At 38.7% G+C, this 24,462-nt stretch overlaps 1 protein-coding gene across 1 annotated transcript in view; it reads left to right on the forward strand.

The window, feature by feature from the left end:
* Nucleotides 1-540: 540 nt before the first annotated feature.
* fbxw7 (F-box and WD repeat domain containing 7) overlaps nt 541-24,462 on the forward strand; it is a 189,240-nt gene continuing 165,318 nt past the window's right edge. The window contains exon 1 of the mRNA XM_039693851.2: nt 541-958. The gene's annotated coding sequence lies outside the window, so the exon portion shown is untranslated. The remainder of the gene's footprint in view (nt 959-24,462) is intronic.

Genomic DNA, 24,462 nt, shown 5'->3' on the forward strand with positions numbered 1-24,462 from the left:
TGGGCCTATGTAAAGTAATTTAATCTGACAGATTCTCTTTTGAAAAATATGCAACACAACATAAATCAATAGGCTATTTTTTTGAATAAAATAAATATAATAAATAACATCATGACCTTAAAAAAAATAAGCGTCAAAAAACATGTCTTGTTTGTCAGAACTAGAGTAATTTTTGAATATGTATTACTACCTATTTAATCTGACAGATTCTCTTTCAAAAATAGGCAACACAACATAAATCAATAAGCTATTTTTTAAATAAAATATAATATAAATATAATAAGTAACATTATGATGTTAAAACATTAAGCGTTAAAAAACATGTTTTGTTTGTCAGAGCTAGAGTAACTTTTGAATATTTGTGTGTTGTTTTTTTTACCAGGAGGTTTTGCCAAAAAATCGTGTTTTAAAATGAAACCATTGTAATCTAAAATGTTTTCGGCCCCTAACAGTCCGCACTCCACAGGCATTGGGCAACGTAATTACGTCTTAATTAAGCGACAGGATGACGTTCCTAGACGACACGGTGACGCCATCATCAGTTGACAGGGAGTCGTTACAGGAATCGGTTGGATAAAGGCGATCGCGCTTTAACGGGGAAGCATCGGAGTCGTGTGCCGTATCCCTTGCGTTCTTCAGATCGGTCACATATGATTACAGGGGGATTTGAGTTTTTTCAGAAGATAAATAATTGACAAAAGCTCTCCCTGGTTCATGGACTGGAAGGGTGCGCGTAACGCTCCTACTTTATTCCATTGGATGAAAATGTTTGGTTTGTGCTTGTAAAACTTCAACTCGTTTTCAGAGGATCGTTTCATCTTTTTTCTTTCGTGCAAGCCGGAGAGGAGAAGAGGAGAGACCGGTGAGCGTAACTGGGCTCTGGATTGGATATCTTGGGGAACTAACTGACCTCCTATACACAGGAGCTTTTTTGTTCGTCTTTCCACCAGTTTCCAGGGTAAATACATGCATTTGTTTAATAAAACATCTTGTTTAAACGCAGTGTTTTGCAGAAACGCAAACTTGACCATGCAAGGCTGAAATTGTAGGAGTAAAGGGCCATGTGATCAGCTTCAATACACAACGTCATGCAGTTATTGGACATATGAAGCTGGCTGCATGGCCTTTTCTAGTGTATAACTGTTATCATAGTGTATGTATCGCTACTTAAGATGTGCTTCTGTTCAGAGTGCCTATCAGGTCTGTTGAAGCAGGTTTGCATTGTATTTTAAACTGTAGTGTTTCACTTATAATAATAGAAATCACTCGCATGCTCTATTTCGCAACTGTTGTTATTGTAACTTGGGTAACAGTTAAACTACTTGTTTAACCCAAGAACTAGGATGTATACTAAATACAGTGTTTAGGATAGTTTTGTAGCTGCATAAAACAAACCTAATATAAAAAAGCTTGAGCAACTGTCCTTTTGCTTTTCCTCTGCTTTGCTTGTTTGCTCTACAGATTTGACACCCACTTCAGATTTGATATGTTTAACCATTTTCTCTTGTTTGGTGAAAATGTAACTTCACAGCAGATAGATAACGTTGTTGTTGCCCTCTAAATACATTGGGTGATTTACTACACCGTTTATATGATGTGTTTACATATATATCTGAGGTCGTGTGGCGTTTTAGATTAGTAGAGATTACTAAACTCATAACATAAGTAATAGTAGCATTCATTCTGTTTTTCTCTTGTTTAGCCGGTTAGCGACAAGATGTTTAGCTTAAGCTAACACTTTTAGCGCACCCACAGCTGGACAATTGAAAGACAAGCTGGTTTATAAATATGTTTACCCGATTTTATTCTAGAATTACATTTATATTATAAAGTGCTCCATTTTGTGCCCGTGTTACCAAAGGCAGCTGGAACATCTGATAACTGTTAACCTAGCACGTTAGCTTAGCTAGCTAACAATCGACGTTCAGCCTTTGCCACTGCCGCCTCCCTGAAGGGCTTTAAATCCACGTGAAGTACCCGCCAATATCTGCACAGAGTTTTCGGTTTTTAACGGGCCCTTTCGTCAAATCTTAACCTGGTTGACACGTTATGAGTGTGAAATTATTAAAAATGTACAGATTTATGTGCAGCGCGTGCTGGTCGCGAGACAAGCACATGTTAGCACCGAGTACAGCCGATGCAAGTTTGTCAAAGTATATTTTTCTCTCTCTCAAACTCTTCATGAAGTTTATTTCTCATACAGCGTACACAAATTATGAATAATAACATAACTTTTCATCCATCTCTGAAATGAAAACAACTACACCGTATGAACACATGGCTGTGTATTTTTTTTATTTTCCATTCATAGGCATATGCTTAACGTTACCTTTCATAAAAATTATAAACCTAGGAGATTTGGGCGGCTGTTTAAGTTCAGGGTCTTGCGTTTGAAAGTTTCAGCCTCATCTGTAATATTATGTAACTTGTTTTACAGGGTTTGTAATGCCATCTATTGCTCCATGTGTTTATGTAATATCTGTTGTCAAATAAAGTTTTGTTTGGGAGGAGGGAGGGAGGTTTCTCTAGCGAACAGACAGAGGTCAGTTTGCAAGTTTAAAAACTGTATCCAAGTAATGTGCCTCTAGTTGTAGTAGTTGTTTTTATCACCTGTTGTAAAGTTAAAGCACCAGTACGGTGATGCACAGACACTTTGGTTTGTTTTTTTAAGTTTATGAATTTTGTAGGTCACTCTTGGATACCATGGAAACGCTTTGATAAAATTGCAAGGAAGGGAGAGAGGGAAAAAAACAGGAAACACAGGATAGTGTGCAAGCTCTTTCATCCTCACACCCTTTCCATAACATCCATTTCCATGTGAGAATTGCCGGAATCCACCTCCCGCACTAAAGGGGTGGGTGAAGCGCTATCTGTCAATGTGGCCTTTACACGAAGAAAGCACACAAGGTTTAGTCTTTTGCGTCTCCCGTATTGGATCTTTGTGACTTGCTGAATGCCCTTAATGTCTTGACAAGACACAAAGAGAGCATACAAGAAGGCATGACCGGATTGGGAGATGAGAGAAAGGAACCGGGTCATCTCATGAGTGGCTCTTTGAACAGAATATTTTTTTTCAGGCCAACTACTTCTTAATGGCACTCAGCTAAAATAAGAGCAGGTCTGCTGTATGGTTTTGATTTGAAGACTGTCTTGGTTTTAAAGAGTTGCAGCAATCAGCAGCCTTTCACTGCAGACTCCCTTTGTATTCTCTGGACTCCTCCAGGTGTTCACTACCAGCGAGTTTTCTTGAAGTTCACTCGCATTCTGCTACTCCTGTAATGGAAGATGATTGATTCTGTTGCTCAGTTGAAAGGTCTGCTGTTTGTTAATGAATTTGAGAGTAAAAGGGGTTCTCCAAGTCTTCCAAGACTGGGAAATCTTCTTGTGTGTCTGCTGATAAATCAGCTCTTAATTCACTTAACTGTGGATTTCGGCTTAAGACAAGTGCATACTACAAGCAAGGCATAGAACTCTGTAGCCAGCTTTTCTTATTTCTGCTGATTTGGAACATCTCCGTTTATTACACATTTGCACATATTTTAGCTGGTTACACATCTACAAATCAGTAGCCTATGTCAGCCCACCAAGAACAATAAGTATAGAGGTAACTAATGTTATCTATATGATTCCCATTACACGAGAGTAGATGTTAAAACTTCATGCTGTTTTGTGCTCTGCTTTCGCCAAGATAAGCACAAACTAAGACGTAGCTTTACAGTAAACTACTTCTCCATCCATTTACGCTTCTTTCCATATGGTGATGTGAATCTCCGTCTGTCCGGCTTTAACGGCTGCAGTGCACTTGGCGCATCAGCACACACGACTGCTGCAAACAGTGTGGTCTCCCCAGTGGACCAGTACGACAGCCGTCTTTATTGAGCTGAGTAGGGGACGTCTCTAAGGTCTTCAAGTGGACCCCTTCCGTCCTCAGTGTTTCGTCAACTAGCCCATGAGGGCCCTATGAAATCAGTTTATTTTTTTCCCATATTCCGTTTTTTTCCCCCAAATTCCTTTTTTTTTTCATTTAAATTTTTGGGAAAAACCAAACCAAATATGTTAAATTGCATTTAACATAAATGCATTCTCAACCCAGGGCATCATATAGTGTATTATAGATTGTATTTGCATCATATAGTGTAATATAGATTGTGTTGACAATCCAATGCACATGGCACCCTTTAGCGTCAATATAACATGCTTCAGTTATGGTAGATTTAGGTCTGGGGTAGGGTTAGGGTTAGACCACTAAGAGACGCCTTCTGGCCCATTTATATCTGCATCTCATATTGACGCTAAAGGGTGCCATGTGCGTTGGATGTATATGCATTGTCAAAAGCGTCAGTTTATGACGCCTTAGGATGAGAACGGGCTGGTCCCCCCCCACCCCCCACTCAACTCAGCCCAGCTTACTGACCTTTACATCCCTCCTGCTGCTGAGGTTGCTCCTTCCTCATAGTTCACATGTGACCTAACCACAATCTCACAATCTCTCCTCAACCAACCATACGCGCCAACCCGTTTGACTAAGGCTGTCGAGCCCCACTGTCTTCTTTAAAGAAGGTTCAGTGGCAACGGTTCCGTATGGCGTACTACCTATACCGCAAAACACAATATCTGCCTAAACACTAACCCTCATTCACTCAATATACACAGGAACGTAATAGCTGTATTTATTGCAATGCAAACTATACAAATAAATCAACAGACTCTCCGTGTTTTTCAAGAATTCTACGAAACCGTAGCGTGGCGGCCTGTACACAGCCAGTAGAATCTTTCTTTCACAACCACAGCCAGTTTCTGCTCCTTTCTGCTGCTTCAGATAAGTTCTTTACTGTGCGACGTCTCTGAGGAACCGGGTTGTAGTGTTTTCCACCAATCCTCAACTACCCATTTGCACTGGATAAACCTAGACTCTCCATCCTCGCTGTTCTGCTTCAGTGGTTAGATAAGCATACCACAGTTTCTTCCTCTCATATTGCCTCATCTACCGCATCCTCCCATGGCACTGTTAACAATGCGTGGTTATCCAGACCACAAAACAATATCTGGTCGTAGGTTAGTGGCAGTCGCAGGTGGAAAAATAAGCCGTTGATCAAGATCAGCCAGCATCTTCCAGTCCCTAGCAGCTTCTAGTTGTCCTGGGTGAGAATTGGTTTAGCACCTTTTCTTGGTGGTTGGGCGGAATAATTTTGTCTTCTGCGTGTAATATTTTGCTAGAACAGGAGACAACTTATTGTTCATGTTATGCTTGCGTTCCAATCCTAAAGCCAAACATCGCAGTACTTGGTCACGGCGCCAAGTAAAACCACCTTGGCAACGAGCCACCTTATATCCTGTCAAAATGTGCCTTAATGTGGCAGGTGATGATCACAAAGGACAAGAGGGATCCTCTTCTACCCAGAGGTTTAGGTTCTGTGGTGATGGGAGCACGACGCACGTCATATGTTGACCTTAATGTTTCGATCCAATTTGTTTAATCACTGTTCCTTCATTGGCCAGAGGAGAACTGGCCCCCGACTGAGCCTGGGTTCTCCCAAGGTTTTTTTTCTCCATTCAATCACCTGATGGAGTTTTGGTTCCTTACCACTGTTGCCTTGCTTTTGGCTTGCTTAGTTGGGGACATTTTAATATTCAACAATATTATTGATCTGTGTTGTATTACTTTCATGTTATCACTGTGAAGCTGCTTTGAGACAATCTGTATTGTGAAAAGCGCTATATAAATAAATGTGACTTGACTTGACTTGACCTGATAAGGAAACTGATCCTACTCTCTTCCATTGACCAAAGGTCTTGTCAGCCCATCTTGCGTTGTTCCACACTCTCCCATGATCTCATCCATTCTCCCTGCTTGGCCTGGGAAATGGCCTTTATACACCTCATCCTCTCCTCCTCCTTTCGCACCTCGTTGACTACCAGTTTCCTCCTTTGAGCTGGGCCTGCCTTGTGCCATTTAGGAGCTAAACTGTGCCCAAAACCACATCTTCCACAGCAAATTATATTAGTTTCCACACCAAATGATGATAATGTTTAGGGCGCCACCAATGCATGCACCAAAGCACATTTTGGCCGATAAGGATAACCAATAATTCTTTATATTTCAAAGCTGATAACCGATATATTGGTTGATAAATCTAAATCCAAATTTTTATTTAATTTGAGAGCCTGATTGCAAAAACAAAAGTCTCGCCATTAAAAGTCATATCCCAAGCCCAAAGTTATGTTTTCATTATTATTTGTAGCCCATACGACAGACTTGTGTTTCACATGTTGTACTGAACCTTTATCTTCCTTTTTTAAAGTGATTCCAATCATATTTTTAGTATTCAAAACCATCATGGTGAACACTTCATGGCATCTGGTGTGTCAGCTGAAGGAAAAAATCTGTTATTTATCGGCTTTAATATATCGGCCAATTTTCTTATCAGGCCAGTACATCTTGGATCCCTATAATATTCTGTTTAAGTGTGGATATGCTGGATTTCACTTTAAATTCTCAAGCTCTTTACAATCTCAGTCAATGTTTTTATCTTTAATCAGCTGTATTTTTTATTATTATTGTATTTTTATACGTAAATCCAACAATATTGTCGTGTCGTTGCTTTTGTTATTTTGTTCTGTTGACTAATCTATTCTCACAGAATTGGAGCAATGATTGCAACTTTTTTTTTTATAGTTCTTGGTGGGAACATTTCACATTTTTGCATATTTATCACAACCAAAAATCGAGAACGCGTTACAAGAAGGTTTAATTAGTTAACATTAATGAATATTACGTTTATTACTTAATGCAAGATAATAAAAATACAACTGTTCATTGTAAGTTTTAACCTACTCTGTCTGGTCTATTAGTTAATAATACTAATAAATAAATATATTGATATGTTTCATTTATTCATGTTAACATATGGAACTTTATTGGACAGCGTTACACTAAAATGAGTGCTGAAAATACTAATAATATAAAGGTTGCAGAACTCTTGACCTCTTATTTAGATATCCCAAGATACTCCCTGAGGACTCTGTAGAGTAATGTAAAAAGGTGTGGGGGGAAAACGTCCTTGTGGAACATATCTAATCAGACTCAGTGTTGTTGAACAGTGGCTGTTTTTTGGCGGAGCTTAATGATTCACCATGGTTGCAAATTCTGTTGTTTAACTTTATTCACCCTCACGTGGTTTCAAACTTAACACTTTTTCTTCGTCTGTGTAACACAACAGATGATCTATTGAAGAATAATGGTAACCTTCCATTATATTGACATAAAATAGTGCAACATTTCTTAAAATATCATCTTTTGTGTTCCATAGAAGAAATAAAGTGATAAGGTTTGGAAGGACATGAGGGTGAGAAAATGTTGGCAGAATTTTCATTTTTGGGTTAATTAACCATTTAATCGTATAGGGATGGGCAACAATTAATCGCGATTAATCGCATCCAAAATAAAAGTTTGTGTTCACGTAATGTATGTGTGTGGTGTGTATAATTATTTTGTATATATAAATACCCAATCATGCATGTATATATTTAAGAAATATTTGCATGTGTATATATTTATACATAATTAATATTATATATAAATATTTGATATATTAAGAACACATTTTTCTGAAATATATACATGTATGTGTTAGTATTTATATACAAAATAATTATACACACACCACACACATATATCATGTAAACACAAACTTTTATTTTGGATGTGATTAATCGCGATTAATCGTTGCCCATCCCTAAATGAGTTTTTGAATGGTTCTCTTTTCACTTGTTATGCTGGGGAATAAAAAAGGCAATGGTCACATGACTGTCATGTCTTCGGCTGTAATGGAGGTGTGAGTTGCTAGGGAGTGTTACTATGCTTTTTCATGTGCTCTCACAACAGAATTAGACAAGTAGAGGATGAAGGTTCTCTCAAGAGTGAATTTCTCAGGGCGGTTGTGTGAAGTCAGTTCTCCCCCTGTAATCAATAATTGTGTATCCTAAATTGGCATTTAATTATTTTTTATTCATGCCTTAAAATAGCTTGAATATAACTCTACACCCTTGCTTCATTTAGTATATGTGGAACCATGAATATGCAAATGAGCCCCGCCTTCACTCATACAGGCTTGTCGATATATCACAATGGTAACAGAATGGTTGTATGTATCACTCTCTACAATGTCGGACACGTATCGGTAATCTATATGATAAACCTCTGGATTGACTATGTTATCAAACAGCTAATAATGTGTTGCTAACGTTACACAAACCATGTTTCTATTCACCAATTCAGAGTCAGACAGCTGCCTTCGAAAAGTTAGTATCCTTAGAAACGCTTGGAAACACTTATCGTTATATACACGATTTGTCATAACAGAAAAATGGGATAACCTGGCTTTTTTTGAGTGTCTTTTTTTCACTGCAGTTTTAAGGAGAAAATACTCAGCACTGGTGTTAATTTGCACATTGTTTGTCTTAAAGTGGCTTTCTTTGTAGCGAAAAAAAATAGTTTTTCAATATTTCTCAACAAGGTTTCCTTTGACATTTGTTAACTAAATTATTTAACATGAACTAATAATAATCTTAATTTACATTTCTACATTTACTAATAACATTTTAAATTAAATATTGTATTTAACATCAGTATTTTTATGAACTACCATCAACAAGGGTTAATAAACGCTTATATGGCCTAATTTGTCTTAACTAATGTTGTTAACAAATGAAACCATAAAAAGTGTTAACAAAATATTTTTAAGCCCCATACTGATACATAAAGTACAAACATACCCTCATAAAGACACTCGCAGATATAACAATCCTATAGGATTTATTTGAAACATTGCTATTAATACAGTAGCCTACAACTTCCCAGCTTCAGTGGGATTCGCTTTGTGTTTGTGAGTGTGGCAACTTAACTTTTTTTGGCTTTATACTTTCAGGAGATCGTTTTTTTTGTTTGAGGCATGCAAAACACACTGTGGTCTCTCTTCATTACCAACCTTTGTACTAGTGAATCTGTCGAGAATTCGTATTGTCACGCAACGCATCCATTGTAGACGGCATCTGGCTTCTATTTGCCTTTGTCGCCCTGCCTGTGTCTGGTGTAGACACATTGTTTTGGTATAGTAACATTTGAAGTAGATTCATTGTTTGCTCTACCTGGGACTTGCAGGCATTTCACAAATTTGTCCATGCGTCATTCATTTATATTTTTACTCTGCTCCCTGACCTGCAATACTCAATTCTGACTCTTTAGTCGTGCCATCTAGTGGTCTGTTATTCCGCGACTACAACTGATAGTAGACCGCTCAAGCATGTATTGTGAGACATCTTGAGGAAATAAAATGTTTTATTTTGTTTGTTTGATTTAGTAATTTGGCAAGTAGCTGCATAATAAGAGAGTTAATTTTGAAGTGGGGTCTTGTATCACTCTGAAGAGGTTTCTTTTGCACATCAATTTGCTGACTATACATCCTTTGGTTTTAGGTTGGCAAAACTACATTTGGTATTTAGTGGGTTGTCTGAACAGCTTGTCAAGGAAGACTTGTTTAATTATGTTCTGTGACATCAATTTAGCTCCCGATTGGACATGTGCTTTGTGCCCTAAAAACATTCCTGTAGTAGGGTAACTAACAGACTAGTTTCAGCAGTTTCAGTTTCAGTCTTAGTAGCTGCAATCTAGAGTGTCCTGGACGCAGAACAATGTGCTTTAATATAACCTGATTGATTTGTCTTATTTTATTGTTGAAAGTAATACACATGCAACCCTTCTGAAAGCAACCATAAGGCTGTGTCCACTAAAGCGTTTTTCACGCGCCTGGCGTATGTTTTCAATTGTTTTCAATGGGAGCGCCGCGTTTTTTTAAACGCCATGAGCGTAATGAGGCGCTGAGCTTTTTTTTTTTTTTTTTTTTTTCACGCTGAAGCGCCGAGCGCCCAGCGTTTTTACTGGTCGTCGGGAGTTGAAAAATGTTCAACTTTGGATAAAACGCAGCACTCATCACTGTCACTTTTTACCCAGCTGTCCAATCACAGTGGAGGAGGGGCGGGACTAAACCACTCTGACCAACTGTCACAACATTCTTTCAGTACAACGACATCAACCAGCAGAGCTAACCAAACAAAATGGATGAAAGATGATTTTTTTAGTATGAAACAAATTATCTCAAAATCGGTTTCAAGTAAACTGTGCTGCGGATATTCTGTATCTGTATCTGCAACAAAACGTCTCAACAGAAAAAAACGCTGCGCTGCCAAAACGCTCTCAAGCGCCCAAAGCACGGCGTCTTCAGCAGAGCGTCTGGCGTTTTCAGCTGGCTAAAAATGCTTTGGTGGACACACTGCCTAACTATGTGAAAACATAGCTGCTTAAACTATTTTTGGTTGTTTTGGTGTTGTTTAGCTTGCTAATTGGATGTTTGGCTCTCTGGGTAATACCGTTAGCACACCCACAGCTGGACAGTCGAATTTGGCCATTATATTGATGTGCTGACTAGTCTGTTATATAATTGACTACTTGGTTGTTGGATGAGTAGTTGACCACCCTGGGACGTGTCTAGTTTAAAGTAAAAGTGTCTATAGTTTTTGAGAGGTCTGATCACAAACGCTGGCTTTTTTGAATATGGGTCTTTCTGTTATCTAAAGCATTTTGAAATATTCACAGAGTTGTTGTTATTGATACTAAACTGATAATATCACTCTTATGTTCCTATTACTGTAGCCAAAACAGTTTGGTGGAAAATCTAAACAAAACACTGGAAACTAAGGCTTAATTTCTCCACAAATGTCTCTTCAATTCATTCGGTTACATTTTGGAGAGATTTATTTTTGCTCTGTTTATCTCTTTTGTTGTTGTTGTTGTTGTTTTCATGTCTTGGGTGAATGCCCTTGCTGTATGGGTGGTGAATTCTTGTGTTCTGTGAATCACACTTGTGAACACACTTGCCTCCCTGTCCCACTTCTGATGAATTATGGAGTGTTTATTTGCTTTGCTGTAATGAGCTCTTTACTTTCTCAATATTTTCCTTCACTGTTTCCATTGGATCTCTGCAGACTGAGAAATGTATGCCACCTCAGTCATTATGTTATGCGTGTCTCTATATTTGCAGCTCTCTGTTTTCAAGAAAATTAGGCTTAATTTGTTTAGGAAACAAAACGTGTTGTGTGCTAATAACAACGATGTTTAATATGCATTATCTCGCTTATTCCTGTTGCGGTGCCAAAAGTCTTGAGCATCGACATCTGTGTATTGAGTGTTAACTGCTGTGTTGAGTTGTTTTAAACACACTGCCTGGTGATGAAAGGGTGCAGGGTGTTTGTTCGCTTTCACCATGTTCAGTTAATTTCTCTTTCCTGTATGTGCAGGTGTGTTACAGCAGGCCAATCATGTGACTAGAGCCACTTGGCTGATTCCATCCTCTATTCAAACCCCACAGATGACTTGCACTGTTGGTCCAGCCTCACAAAACATCTAATATTTGATGGCTATGTTAGGAATTTGGATATGTCTTGTTCTGTAGTGATACTGCAACCAGGAAGCTTGTTTTGTCACAGGTAATCCTCACACCTGGTCTTATTCCACTCCACTGCTCTTTTCATTAGATCTCTTCTCAAGCATTTAAAGCTGAAGTGTGTAATTTCAAATGTAATTGGGTTAATAATTGGGTTGGGTTAAAAAAAAATTGGCTGGGTGTTGATGACTTGTGAATTTGCACATGGTTTGTCTTAAAGTCGGCGTGAAACAGAAGTTGAGAGTAATTTTTTCCTTGTCGTAACGTATATCCAAGTGAAACAGCTTCTGAAATTAGAAAAAAAATGTAGGGTAGGGCTTGATTTCATCCTTCGGGAATTGATTGGATCGTTGGAGGTTGAGCGGTGCAAACAATTTGAATGCGATTCTCTGAGAGGTGGTGCTGGTGGCAGTGTGGCACCCTCATCGGATCTTGGCCATTCCATATGACCAAAAGAGAGAGAGGTCTTTTCGATGGGGGAGGGAAGGGTAATGTATTCGATTTAAAGATTTCAAGGGTATGAATTTGAAAAAAAATAATGAAGTGCACCGATAAATCATTTATAATAAAAACTACAATATTACATATAAAAAGAAGATTCGTCAAATTTGATTTCATGCCGACTTAAGGCATATTAAAAGCACCACATGGACTTATAAACAACATTAAAATCTTGATTTTTCACCACAGTGGGCTTTAAGTTAGGTTGTACATTTAGGATATATAGCAAAAACAAAATGGTCTGTCTTTTGATTAGTGAAATTAAGCTACATAAGACACAACTGCACAAAAAAACCCCAGCAGACCAACTGAATGAAAATGTAAGTTCACTCTCAGACAGTAGGTGGCGCTTATGGAACAACATTGAAATTGTGTTTCTTCTGTTACCGCTGTACACAAAGCAGTGCTGCGCTTATAAACAGGCATTATGTGGAGGTAGAAGTAGGGCTGTCACTTTTTATTCGATATTTGAATGCATTCAAACATGACGTGAAATATTCGTATTCGAACTATAAATAAACTGTCCGGTTTTTAAAGGGGGGTGGTGGGGCTTGTAGAAATTCAAATATATTCGAATACATTGCCCTTCTAAGAAGTAAAGGTAATGCAATCAAAGCTTTTCTGAAGATAGTCTGTTCCCTTTAGAGATGCATTATATAAATGTCAGCATGTTGTGAAGCTCACACGAGAGGTGGCAGTCACTTCAGAACGCTCTTGCACATTTCAGAGTGGCCTTTTATTGTGGCCGGCGTAAGACACACCTGTGCAACAATCATGCTTTCTAATCAGCATCCGATATGCCACACCTGTGAGGTGGAAGGATTATCTTGGCAAAGGAGAAATGCTCACTAAAGGTGGGCATACACTGTGCGATTTTCGTCCGATTTTGAGCCGAACTCTGACTCGTGCGACTCTTTTTCGTTTCGGACCGATTTTCAGCTTTGTCGTGCGTCGTTTGTCGTGCAGTGTACAGGGAGAAACGAGAGGCGATTAACCTCTCACGATCGACAATCGGATGGTCGGATGTATTTCTGGCATGTCAGAAATTTTGCGCGCTCCTCGTCGTGACTCGTGACTATATCGCACAGTTAAAGGAAAGCTATGAACCAATTGCCCTAAACTCAGTTTTTCCCTCACTGCGTCTGTGTGAAAACAGAAGTTTAACCATTTCATCTGCAGCAAAAATAAAATAAAAATAAAAACGAAAAGAGGGAGATCTTTAAGTTCTGTAGTTCAAACTAGCTACAAATTACTGTTGCTTACCTCCAGTTCGTGTTGCAAAATGGATAATATTATCCACGTCTCCAAGCCACCTGCGATGTAACACCTTATTAATTTGTCAAGCAATGTTTTTGAAATAAACTTGTTTTTAATTTTCATTGATTAGATTAATTATGGCAATGATCGGACAGACAGACTGTTAATAGTTATTTTATATGCCTATAATTCATTGTAATCGACCTAAATGTTTTAGACAATTTTTAATGAGGAGTAAGATTATGTAATTTTATTATCCTCACGTTGGTTATGTGCTGTGAAAATATTGCGTGGCAAATTAATTATAATAGCAGATCAATTTAATAATAAAATTAGCCTATAGGCCTCCCCTAATAATACAATAATACTAATAATAAATAAATGCATGAATTGAAAATGCTGAATCATCTTGATATGGATGGCAGATGCTTGTTTTGACAATATTTCTGGATACATACACGTCTATAGGCGCAATCCAGAGGGTTAACGCAGATATTACACGTATAGTGTGAGCAGTGAAGTCGCAGCTCGACGATCGGACCGTACAGTGTGAGCACATAAATCCTGAACTTTGGCTTTGCATCGCATGCGATTTACTCGTTGAGTGCGAGTAGGTACCTTACTGAAATCGCACAGACATCGCACAGTGTATGCCCGCCTTAACACAGATTTAGACAGATTTATGAACAATATTTGAGAGAAATAGGCCTTTTGTGTACATAGAAAAAGTCTTGAGTACAGCTCATGAGAAATGGGGGCAAAAACAAAGTGTTCCGTTTATTTTGTTTGGTGTAGTTATTGTTGCATGTTAGGCTGGGATGAAAGTCATTTTAACATCTCAAATTGTACACTTCAGTTTTAAAGTTTAGAATGTTTTTACCTCACTCAATTCCATCATTCTTTATGGCCCAATTTCAGCTTTGCTCTGGTCCTCAGAGATTTTATGTGCAGAGGTTCTGCTCTGGACACTGTAAGCAAGGGCAATGTCAATAATTTAGAGCTTTGCCATCCAGCCCTTGGCTCTGATTTGCGTGAAGGGTTTCAAGAGATCATAGGAAGGTGGGAGAACATCACATGTACCACAACATCCAGCAAATGGTGTAGTGATCTTTCACCAGCTTTACTTGCTGAAGCATCATTTCTAACCAGCCAGCTGCAGATTTACAGTGGGTACGGAAAGTATTCAGACCCCCTTAAATTTTTCACTCTTTGTTATTTTGCAGCCATTTGCTGAAATCATTTTTCCCTCATTATTGTACACACAGCATCCCATATTGACAGAAAAACGCAGAATTGTTGACATTTTTGCACATTTATTAAAGAAAAACTATCACATGGTCCTAAGTATTCAGACCCTTTGCTGTGACACTCGTATATTTAACTCAGGTGCTGTCTATTTTTTTCTGATCACCCTTGAGGCCCCATTTACACGATGGGAAAACGCAGATATTTCTCGGTGTTTTGCCCTCTAATTTACACGAAAACGGCGTTTTTATCACTGAAAACGATTATTTCTAAAAACTCCGGCCAAAGTGGAGATTTCTGAAAACGCTGGTTATGTGTTGTCGTGTGAACTGGGAGAAACAGTGTTTTAGGTTCTCTCTTGTCGTTTCTGAGGATTCTGATTGGCTTGAATGGCTTTATCCTTAACCCCTACACTGCTGCCAATAGGTTTGGCATAGTTATGATGGCGCTCGACGGCGTATTTATTTATGCGGGTGTGTAAACCATGTTATTTTTGAAAACGGAGAGGGGGAAAATATTCGTTTTGCTAAATACCCGGCTTTGTGTAAACGTGGCCTGAGATGGTTCTACACCTTCATTTGAGTCCAGCTGTGTTTGATTATACTGATTGGACTTGATTAGGAAAGCCACACACCTGTCTATAGACCATTTTGCAATATTTAAACAACGCTGGTCCAGAAGCACTTCCTGTTTCAGTTTTTTAACACTACATAAAAGTTGGGATAAAAGACAACCAACAGAACATATAGATCTTATGCACCAGAGAAACGTGGGCATCATCTTTAGAATATTGTCTTTGAACTTCCAGTTCTGTATATTTCTATGGCATTGCTGTTGAGGAGTAATTAGCTGGTAAAGTGCATTTACTTATTGTAGAGTTAACAAAAGTTATCATGAGCATTGTAATGTTTATCATAAGCATTGTAAAGCAGATGTCTTAACAAATGTCAAACGGGAATTTTTTTTACGAGTAGTTCATTCATACCTATGCAAGATCACTGTGGAAATACAGACCGGAAGTCAAAAGACAACGAGCGGAACGCTGAAAAGGGGCGGGGCTACATAAGGTCTATAAAAGTGAATCAAAAAGTTAAACAAACATCTTTAAGATGTTTTCTTTATATGCGAAATAAAGAAAACAGTTACAAACTGAAACAGGAAGTTTTTCTGGACGAGTGTTGTTTACATCTTGCAAAATGGTCTATATAAGACCTTACAGCTCACAGTGCATGTCAGAGCAAATGAGAATCATGAGGTCAAAGGAATTGCCTGAAGAGCTCAGAGACAGAATTGTGGCAAGGCACAGATCTGGCCAATAGGGGTGGGAGAAAAAAATCGATCCATCGATGCATCGCGATTCTCTCTCTCCAACGATTCTGGATCGATTCTGAGATATAAAGACTTCCAAACTTCTTGACTTCCAGAATCTGAATCGGATCGGATCGTGAGGTGACCAAAGATTCCCATCCCTACTGGCCAAGCTTACAAAAAAAATTTCTGCTGCACTTAAGGTTCCTAAGAGCACAGTGGCCTCCATAATCCTTAAAAGGAAGACGTTTGGGATGACGAAACTGATCTATCAGTGGAGAAGAGCCTTGGTGAGAGGTAAAGAAGAACCCAAAGATCACTGTGGCTGAGCTCCAGAGATGCAGTCGGGAGATGGGAGAAAGTTGTAGTAAGTCAACCATCACTGCAGCAATCCACCATTCGGGGCTTTATGGCACAGTGGCCTGACCAGGCTTCTCCTCAGTGCAAGACACATGAAAGTTTGCTAAAAAACACCTGAAGGACTCCAAGATGGTGATAAATAAGATCCTGGTCTGATGAGACCAAGATAGAACTTTTTGGCCTTAATTCTAAGAGTTATTCTAAGCATCCAATACAGTCTTAGCATAGTAGGTGGCAGCATCATGCTGTGGGGGTGTTTTTCAGCTGCAGGGACAGGATGACTGGTTGCATTCGAGGGAAAGACACAGGGTAGTACTATACCAAGTACAGGGATATCCTGGACGAGAACCTTTTCCAGAGTGCTCTGGACCTCAGACTGGGCCGAAGGTTCACCTTCCAACAAGACAATGACCCTAAGTACACCGCTAAAATAACGAAGGAGTGGCTTCACAACAACTCCGTGGCTGTTCTTGAATGGACCAGCCAGAACCCTGACTTAAACCCAATTGAGCATCTCTGGAGAGACCTGAAAATGGCTGTCCACCAATGTTTACCATCCAACCTGACAGATCTGGAGAGGATCTGCAAGGAGGAATGGCAGAGGATACCCGAATCCAGGTGTGAAAAACTTATTGCATCTTTCCCAAAAAGACTCATGGCTGTATTAGATCAAAAGGGTGCTTCTACTAAATACTGAGCAAAGGGTCTGAATACTTAGGACCATGTAATATCTCAGTTTTTCTCTTTTAATAAATGTGCACAAATGTCAACAGTTCTGTTTTTCTGTCAATATGGGGTGCTGTGTGTACAATAATGAGGGAAAAAAATGAACTTAAATGATTTGCAAATGGCTGCAATATAACAAAGAGTGAACAATTTAAGGGGGTCTGAATACTTTCCGCACCCACTGTACTTTTGGGAATTCTGTAATTTTTAAATCTGGGAATCTCAAGTTCGATTATTACAAAATGACACATTCAAGCCTAAAGTGTAACAAGGCCTAAACAAGATTACATTTTAGGGTGACGATAAACAAAGATACCTAGGCTAGATCTGAATTGAAAATTTCTTAAAACTGAAATGATGAAAAATATGAATTTCTAAAACTTATTTACAGATGCAATAACAACTAAGTACTTGTTACATAAAGCAAATCTAACCACTTTTTCCAGACGTGCTTTATATATTATATTATACTTAATATACAAAATGTATTCCCATACAATGCAAGTCAGGGGCGTCCAGTGTTTTTTCCTCATCCTAATCATCAACAATTCTACATTATTCAAAATGTATTTTAATAACAGTTTTTGCAGAAAAAAGGACATACAGGCTTGGAATGCCATGAGAGTCAGTAAAATATTTCTAAACTAAACATTTCTTGAACTATCTCTTTAAAGCCATGTTCACAACCAGATTCCGTAAAATACACTGATAATGTGTCCCGAACTCCCGGGATTGGTCTCGGATCTTTTGATTTTGGTTCATTCACAATGCCAGTGATTTCCTGGAATCAGTGCGTGCGTTCACACACATCCCGTAAATGCACGTGACATCAAGATGTGACATTTAAGGTCTCCACAGTCTTAAGAGAATCCACGCTGGTGCATTTTTTTTTTTTTTTTTTTTTTTTTTTTAAATGATTTTTTTTTTCATAAACCAGCATCATCACTACTACAACACCCTTTGCGGCATTGGTCCTGCCTTTTGTTCAGTTAATGTTTCTTGTTGTCAATGTTACTAGTTCTATATCCCGGGATCGATCTCGGGATGTGTTTGCTCTCGCACAGAAGCCACTCTAGTGATTCAGTAACAATTTTCTAGGATTAACTCTTTGTGAAAAGGGCTTTGGTGAGCTGTAGAATATGAAAACGCATGCATCAATGTTGTATTGTACAAGATAGATTGTATATTGATTTAAAAAAAAATTCTTTAGAGGAATTTACATTTCTCAGATGTTGCATTACTGAATTAAAGTAGCTTGACTGTCGATTTTGGGTAATGTCTGTTTGTGTATATTTTGATTTGTGAATACTTTGGATTGTGTCCTGGAAAGTGTTCAAGCATTACAGAAAAGCTTTTTCTCTGTCTCTCTGTGCATGCTGCTGTATCAATTCACTCTCTCATAATATAAAAGGATTACCACCACCAGGGTATTTTGCTTTAGCTCTCAATATGGCTCGTGAGAGGTTGTGAAAGGGTAGCCTTCAGCATTGTCTTGAGCTCTTTGTGTCCTCTGTGCCTTTGTGGTTTCACCCTGGGACCCAACAGCTGCCCTGCCCCCCACCAACTCCCCCAAACATCAGCATGAAAAAAAAAAAATTAAATAAACCCAGTTCCTTCGCTTGGCCCTGTATTCCATGAGACCAAGGGATTTCACAATACTTCTCATGAACTATGATCAACAAATGTGAGATTTATCAGTTTCACATCAGTTTTGGATGACAGAAGAATTATCCCGGATTTCACGTGGGAACCCCTCGTCTACTTCAGGAAAAAGTTCACCTTCGTCTTAAGTGCCTTTTCATATGACTTGCGTCAGGGCCTTAATGCACGGCTGCTTTGACTTTCATGCGAAAAGTGCTGCAAGTATTGTCATCGAAGTACAGATATTCTAAAAATACTAGATCGCAAGAAAGCAGAAAGTGTGTATGATGTAGTGAAAATGTTTTACATTTTTAAAAACCACAACAGTTTAAAAGTGATCGAAACTAGTGATCGATTGGTTTTTTTTCTTCTTGTGGCATGTACCAATTAAATTGTAGGGTGGCCACTATGCATAATACTGTTCTAAGGCAGTAAATGGCATTTGCTGAAATGGGAAAAACTTTTGTTCCCCCCCCCAGTGGAAAAAAAAAGTGGATCAGCTAAAGCCTAGTTCACACTACGTGATTTTAAGCCCGATTTAAGCCCGATTTGCAAATCGTTGAGTCGCCGACAAGTCAGGGTGTTATCGCGTGCAAATCGCGGGCGATTAGCGGACGATTAACGCTCGCCAATCAGTTAGTGTGAAAGAGCCAACAACGCATCAAAGACAGCTCGCAGACAGCTCGCAGACAGGTCACCGAGCTCAGAAAAATATCTTGCATGCTAGATATCTCGCGCAGTCGCGCGACTCAATCTCAGTGATGTCATGAGTACAGCCAATCATAGCAACGCATGGGTTGAGGACACCAGGTAAATCTTACTTTTTCTTTTTTGCATTTTTTTTTTCTCAGAGCAGCATATCGTCGAGCAAACAGTGTGCAGCACTAGTTTCTGTCTGACGTCCATATTCGCGTGTTGTGTTCTTCTCTGCAGTTTCGCGTCATTTCTGGTTCGTTTTATTGCGTGGTTTTTCGTTACAAAACATGGTTTCTAGACCAGATAGAATCGTGTTGTTGTCAACTCGTTATTTGTTTGATTATTTTCAGGATTTAGACCGTATTATAGTACTGAAACAGCTCTCATTGAGTCACAAATGATATGCTCTTATCATCCGATCGTGGTTGTATCTCTATGTAGTGCGTTGTTAACTCGTGTAGTGAGTTACCTCCTGTTGTGGATCAATCACGTTGTGTTGTGTGGTGTGAACAGCTAAACAACCTGAACACTCATGATTTCACTGAGAGCAAGTCATGTAGTGTGAACTGCACAGTTCAGCCCGACATTTTAAAATCATGTAGTGTGAACTAGGCATAATGCAGATCATAACTATTTGAAGTGTTTTAGAAAGGAAAACTGCTTCACAACTTAAGTTTGAGCTGCTTTTTTATGAAAGTGGTGTTAAGGGAAAACGCCAAAATCAGATGTCTGAAAGGAGGAGAGTATTTAAGTAATAATGTAGATTTTTCTTTAGAATAACTTTTTTATATTTATTTTTGGTTTTGTCCTATTAAACCGTGTGTGAGAGCTACAAACTTTGATGCGAAATTGAATGTCATTGCAAAAGCTCTTAAAAATAAAGGTTCTTTTTTGACATCTATGGTTCCATGAATAATCTTTAATATCCGGTTCACTGAAAGGGTCTTTGTGGAATCTAAAAGGATTCTTCTTTGCCGTCGCTGCAAAAAACCCTCTTTGGACCTTTTATTTTATGATTTGTCTGGAAATCAGTCTCTTGTAGCCAGACCTTTACACTACCTTTTGCAGAAGGTATGGACTCCATTGCAGCTTTCACCGGCCAAGAACCGGCCAAGAGGCTGTTTGAAAGGGATGTAAATCACATTTTTTTGTTTCACGTCGTGTTTAGGATCTTGAAAATGTAAAGTCGACGTTTCTACGATAACAGTCCGGAAATCATCTAATTAATGATGCATGAACTTTCATTGCCACAGTTGTAAAAATGACAGTGTTCTGCTTCTATGAGGGGGTTGCTGTCACTTTGGCTTTGTTTCCAGACGGAGCATTAAAAACGCAACACACACACATCTCCCGGAAATCCTGTTGACTTCAACCAATAAGATGACAACTTCAAAACTCCTGAACTTTCCCATTTTGTGTGCCTTATGCATCAGACGTTCAGCAGCGAACAGCCCGTGAGCATGACGTTTTAGGCTGAGACTAGGTAATCATTGGCTGAGCTTTGAGTGGTGTACAATTGAAATTTAAAAGCAGTTGAAACTGAATGAACTTTGAGTGATGCTTGGTTAACACTGTAGTTCATGTTTCGTTCCATAGGTTCCACATTGTGGAACATTGATGCAGGTTAAATGAAATGACCTATAGAGTGAGCTGTCTTAGTTCTCTTATGCCAACACTTCTGTCTTTTGGTTCTCTGAGGAAGGTCTTACACCCCCATCTCTTGCCCAACACAATCTTTACACACACACACTCACATACTGACTGATTGACTGACTGCTGTGATGCAGGACGCTTCTTTCAGAAGAAGGGGCCCCCCAGTGAAGAGTAGTTTCCATGGGAACACCTGGCTGTATGAATGGATCTTTGGGGAATTGTGGTGTGGTCAGTCCCAGTATCCCAGATTCAATCAAGCCAACCATCTGCAACACACAACTCTTTTGGGTTTCTAACTGTATGTCAAACTCTGGATGTTTTGTCATACTGAGAAGTTTCCAAGAATGTTTCTCTCCTTGAAGCCAAAGCCTGTTGTGCTTTTTAAGTAATAAACTTACATTTGCCAAATCTTGCATAATTTAGAATTTTTGAAAGAGCCCTTTGCCTTTAGCACAGTTCTCAGAGCTCATGTGAAACGACCTTTCACTGCTTTGGAGGAACTTCATCTTTGGAATTTCAATCTTCCTTGAATTAACAGGTTGTCCAAAAACAGTTTTTTTCCCTGAGAAATTCACCCCTAGAGGTGCTTCTCTGCCCATCTGTCTCTCTGAATGTCTGTTTTTTCGTTGGCCCACATTCACATCTTCTTTCTACCCCATTGACACTGAATTATTTACTGTATGCATCAGAATATTCAGGTGCTGGAGATCAGGCTGCATGTGTCTCTACAGAATGGACTGGCCCAACAAACCTTTTGTTACATGTAGCCACAGGACCCCCTTTCTTTGCACCAGGGCATTGAAGAAACTTGTCCTTGAGTCTATGTTATCAGGAACAGAAATTGAAGTGTCTATAAGGATTAGGGCTTGTTGTATAGATTGAGTTTTAGTATCCTTGTACATGGTTGAAGAAATCATGTCTTGTCACAATATAACATGACTTTTGCGTAAACATACACGCCACTTTCAAGTAAAGTGGCATGTTATTTGTACACATTTTGAGCTATCCGTGTGTATGCGTTTGTCTACGCCATTAATGTCCGAGTGATTCCATGTGTATGTACACGCCCTTAAATGTCAGAGCGAAACGAAGCAAAAATGTAGATCTACTCATAAGACTCATAAATAGTATTAATCCCAGTGACGGGTAGGTTTAGGGACGGGGTTGGGGTAGGTCATATATTTATATATAGAGTAATGTAATGTTAAGTCAACGGCGTTCATAAACACATTGAAAAGCGATTATGTGTGTTGATGGCACGCCAAAAATGGAAATACGAATTGGTGTGTCTTGCATACGCCATTTCATGAGATCAGTCTGCTTGTCATATGGGTTCTTTGTCTTTTAAAGTAATTCACCCTGTAACATTGAACAACACCGAACTCCTGTTTATATGGATCATTTATTAAATGTTTTAATGCTTTATGTGAAATGTTGAGGAAAAAATCTCAATGTGCATTGTTAACTAAACATTACTATAGTGACTTTCCAGTCAGTCAGGAAACAGTCAGAAGTTGATTCAACAATGATATTGAAGGACTGGTTCAGACTGGACTAATTCTGTGATGGAATCGCGTCGCCAGACTGATTTAAACTGGTAAAGCCCGAGTTGTCTTTTTGAACGATTCATTAAAATAACAAGTCATTTGCTCATTAATTGGACTACACTGGTCATACTATAAGGATTTTTTTTTATTGTGTACTGCACCTTGCATGAACAGCTCTATATGAAATTTTTTGGTCATCTTTGGTCATCCGAGTTCCGACTGCAAACTCAAATTCACAACTGGGTAAAAATCATGCCAATTTCTTTTGGCATGGTGCTGTAGAAAATATGAACACTGCTATACATCAATGAACATTTTAACATGACCAGCCACAACAACACCTGTACAATGATTAGCAACTTGACCCACTCTGACAAGCATGAACTACTTTGCCTTATGTAAATTAGCTAATCATAACATGGGTCGTTTTACACATCACACAGGTTACAAAAGGTTCGTTTTTGTATTGATGCAACAGAGTAATTTTAGGTTCTTCAAAGAACCTTCCACAGTGAACCTTTTTTTATTAGTGTGGAGAACATTTTAATAATCTAAGGGTGCTTTCACAACTGGATTGATTGGAGACGTTGTTCTGAATCTAATGGCTCGTTTCCACTGAGGGGTAAAGTACAGTACAGGTCGGTACACCATGATCCGGCTTGCGTTTCCACCGCCAACAGTACTCTTACTTGATCGGCGTGGTGTTTGCTGGAAAGAAGCGATCTACGTCATTTTCGCGCGAAGAAAGCGACATAGTAAACAGCAATGGATGACAGACAGCAGATCTTGTTCTTGCTTCTCGGCATGTTTGTCACAAGAAACAAGCGTTGGCATTAGGCGTTTCTCAATACCGATTAGCCTACGCAAAGTCAGACTCAGGAGAATGGACGCGAGGACGTGAGTCCAGTAATTCTGCTAATGGAACAGAACGTTCTTGAACGATCTACTACTCCGGTTATCTCTGTAGGTATATTTTAGGCAACAATAAAATGAAAAACGTTGTAAAACACCACTCTGCTTCTTTACGATTTCATTTCAATACATTTTAAACATTATAAGCACACAAATGTGGTTCAGGCAACGCAGCCTGATTATATTCACTGCATGTAGCCTATGTAACGTTATATTTATAACAAAACTAAATATAAAACACAACCCTGCTTGTTTTTGTTTAAATTTAAAAATATTAAACATTCCAGGCAATTTGTAATGTATTGCATATCGCATTGGTATAAATGTAGCAATAAACAGGTCTTATTTTATTAGACTTTAGAAATGGTATAACTGCTGTAATCTTTGTAACTGTAAGGGGGCGGCCTACGAAGTAATGTGTGAGTCTTGAAGCTGACTTTTGCTGATGAAACTGATAAAACTTATCTAAAATAAGACTAAGGTCTTATTTTATTACAGATCTTGTAATAAAATAAAAAATGACAACTATCTCTTTGTTGAATTTCAGTTTCATCAATAATAGCAATTATAAAAGTATAAGTAAAAGGTACAAAAAGATATACAGTAAAGCTTTAATAACATAAAGAAACAATTCAGTCAGTCAAATATACAAATTCAGTGCTCAAAGATATGAAACTTTACTTAGCCTTCTGCCAAAACTATTGGCCAGGGAACGAATTATAGATTAACGCGACCAAAGATCGCCTGTTAGGTTTATACAAGGCGAATTATATCTCATGTTTAACCACTACAGAGACGTCAGAGTCAGCGGCAAACATCAGAACGACTCGCCGAGGAAAGGTTGTTCCAGACGGTAACACGAGCGCGAGCGTCCGGTGATTGCTTGGAATGGATCTCAGTCAAATTATCATAAATTTATAAATTAACCACAGATTTGAGCTTTAAAAAAAACACTTTCTCACCTGAAAAACTCTTAAAACTACATTTTGTGACACAATAACAGTATATTTCAACGGTATGCTTCTAATGCCCTTGTAGCACGCGCGAGTGACGATACTCTGTCCACCAATCAGCGTTCTGCAGTGAGTCTAGCTCCACCTTTTAGTACCCTTTCACTG

Source organism: Pimephales promelas, chromosome 6 (assembly GCF_988280905.1).
Source record: "Pimephales promelas chromosome 6, fPimPro1.hap1.1, whole genome shotgun sequence".
NCBI classification, from domain to species: Eukaryota; Metazoa; Chordata; class Actinopteri; order Cypriniformes; family Leuciscidae; genus Pimephales; species Pimephales promelas.